Source organism: Mus caroli, chromosome 4 (genome assembly GCF_900094665.2).
Source record: "Mus caroli chromosome 4, CAROLI_EIJ_v1.1, whole genome shotgun sequence".
Taxonomy (NCBI): domain Eukaryota; kingdom Metazoa; phylum Chordata; class Mammalia; order Rodentia; family Muridae; genus Mus; species Mus caroli.
The window spans coordinates 6,702,243-6,705,374 of NC_034573.1; positions in this window are offsets into that span (position 1 = coordinate 6,702,243).

The window sequence follows — 3,132 nt, forward strand, 5'->3', positions numbered from 1 at the left end:
GAAAATACCTAATAAAAAAATAAAAATAAAAATAAAATAACTACACCCTACCCCTTGATCACCTGTTCTAGTTTTCTACTACCAAGGTGGATATATCTGTACATTTGTGAAAGCAGTTCAAGGGTCTGGTGTTCTGGTAGAATTGTTTTCCCTCCAATGTCTTCCAGTGTCCACTTTTGTCCAAATAGTTAGTGGGACAACCTTTAATCAGTTTAAGCTCATGATCAGTATGCCTAGGTGGTGGCCAGCCATTTCCCAACTTCCAATCTGGACTCTCTTCTCTTGGGTGGTGGTTTGTCAAGAGGTTTGTCAAGAGGTGGTTTGTCTTTATTTCTTTCATTGCTACTTCCTTTGCCACCCTGTGTGCCAGGCAGTTCCTACTAGCTAATGAGTCCTCACCCTTCTGGTGCCCAGGGCAATGGATTATACTCACTTTTGCCAATTTAAAAGGGGTTTATAGTAGGGCAACTATCTCTGGTTTGTTCTGGATGATCTTGCCTTCTGAGGTTAGGAGTTCCCCTTTGTTGATAAATGGCCCCATGCACAGTTGCAAAGGTGTACATGCTGTACCACCATAGCTCCAGCCTTCCAATGGCCATCAATCAAAAAGCTGCTCCCATCTCTCAGATCTTACAATGTGAGGCATAATACCTTCTTGTGCATCCTGCGGCATATGATACTTGCGCACTATGGTACTGTTGCACCGAAATGGAATCAGCCTGGGCCTTAAGCTCCACATACAAAGGAGCCTGCAGACTTGCATACCATAGCCCAGCCATTTCAACCCAAGCAAGAGGAAAAACTTTTCCAGCCACCATGAAATATCCTTTGTCTTTTGGGTTTTGGTCCCAAACAATTTGTATTCTTCCTCCAGTCTAATAGTAAGGACCTGGACAGGTTCTCCAGCAGGCCCCTTCTCTCGGGAAGGAAGTGGATCTGAGCCCCCATCATAGAGAGCAAATCTCTCCTGAGCAAGGGATGGGGCAGTCAGGGATGACCATGAATGAATGGGATACCCAGCTCATGCCCAGGTCTACAACTCTTTGGATGGTCCGTGAATATTGTTTAGTCCCAATGGCCCCTTGGACCCACAATTTTTTTACTGGAGACTGGCCCATGAGCTTGAAGGAGGACTGAGTGTTGGACCCCAGTATCCACCAAGAATTGGGTGGGTTACCCATCCACTTTCAAGGTTACCCTGGGCTCAGGGAGGGGGTCTGAACCCCATCTTCCCCAGTCACTGTCTTCCCCCAGAACTAATACCCTCACTGCTTGGGAGCACTTTTCCTAAGATCTGGGATTTCCCACCCCCGACTTCCATTTCTTGGAGCACTCTTGGACCAGTGGCCTCTCACCTTGCAATATGTGCACTGGTTCTTTTCAAGGGGTTTTCTGACTCTCTTTGGTTGGAGTCTCTCTTCTCTGCTTTCCCTAACTACTATAGTTAAGATTCTCTATAAATTCCTTTCCCATCACTTTTCTTTTTCATCTCCCTTGATACTATTACTTTCTCTTTCTCTGCTCCTTCTCCTCCTCTGTCTCTCTGTTATGGTGGACTTTCTCAGCAACCTGCACTAAGTCCTTCAATGACTTATCCTGTAGTCCCTCTAGCCTCTGAAGCTTTTTCCTGATGTCTCTACTAGCCTGATCTATAAAAGCCATAGTCACAGTAGCTTTGTGCTCCTTGCTGCTGGGGTCATAGGGTGTATACTGATGGAATGTCTCCGTGAGTCACTCTAGAAAGGCAGCAGGCAACTCATCTGATCCCTGCCGAACCTCACGTACCTTGGTCAAGTTTGTGGGCCATGTCTTCCGTGAGACCTGCCAACAGAGTCTGGCAGTAGACTTTAAGGTGCTCCTTACCTTTGGCTGAATTAAAGTACCAGTTAGGTCTAGTCAGGGGAAACCCGCAGTCAATGACAACCTGGTGCCCCCGTGTCTGAGGGGATTCTTTCTGGATTCCTGCATTATTCTCTCTCACTCTTTGGTTGTGAAGAGCACTCTCATGAGTTGTTGGATATCATCACAGGTAGGCTGATGAGTAAATAAAACAGTCTCAAAGAGATTAATCAGCCCCTCAGAGTTATCTAAAAGGGGGGATGTTGAGCCTTCCACTTGTACAAGTTGGCCAAACAAAAGAGCCAATACTGCATGGCCTGATTTTCATCCTCATCTATGGGCCCATAGGCTCAGAGGTGGAGGGCCACTGTTGCATCTGGTGAAGTAGCCCTTTTGTTCCGGGTCCCCATGGCTAGACCCAGTTCCAAGGGTCCCTCCCCATATTCCCCCCTTGCTGGGGCTGGAGGAAAGGGGGGAGTAAAGGGATGCTGGATGAGGGCTCAAGGGAGACCTTGAGGAAGGAACATGGGAACCAGAGCCATGGTAAGGGGGTAAGGAGGTGGAGAATTCATCAGTAGCAGATCTGCTGTGGAAGAGTTCTGGAGGATTGTTTTTAAGACTGGTTGTTCTCTACGGGGTTTTTCTTATTCATGACCAGGACCTGTAATATAGTATTGGAGACAGAAAATGCTTTTATCCAAGATGGGTGGTCCTCCACTAGATCCTTCCAGGTATATAGGCACTCTTGGTCTGAGTGCCCGTGGGATCATAGCCTAAAGACTCTTTCCTCTACTGCTTTGATCACCTGCAAGTCAAAGGTCCCTACAGGTGACCACCTTTCTCTGAATTGGGCCATTCGGAGGAGCAGAGGGTAACTAACCTGCCCCTCTTTGCTACTACTGACAAGTTTTCTCCTCTTTCCCGAACTTCCCTCCAGTGATTAACTAGGATGTTTAACAGGGTAGATTCAGTCTTTCCCATATCCAAAAATAACATCAGTCCAAGTCCAAGAACACAGAGAGAGCTGAGCGCCATCTTCCGCATGAACCCAGCAGAGGGTCCCAAGAGGACTCTCCATGCTGCAGGGCCCCTAGCATGCCCAGTACCTAAGGATCACAGGTGATTGGAAAGCAACATCAGTTCCAAAGAATCCCGGAGGGTGTTGTACCAACAGGAACAGGGACAAAGGAACCCCACCCAACCAGAGGCTGGGATTCATTCTGGTCAGGGCCAGCTGAAAGCCATCTTCCATGTGAACCCAGCAGAGAGTCTCAAGGTCCCCAGAGGACTCTC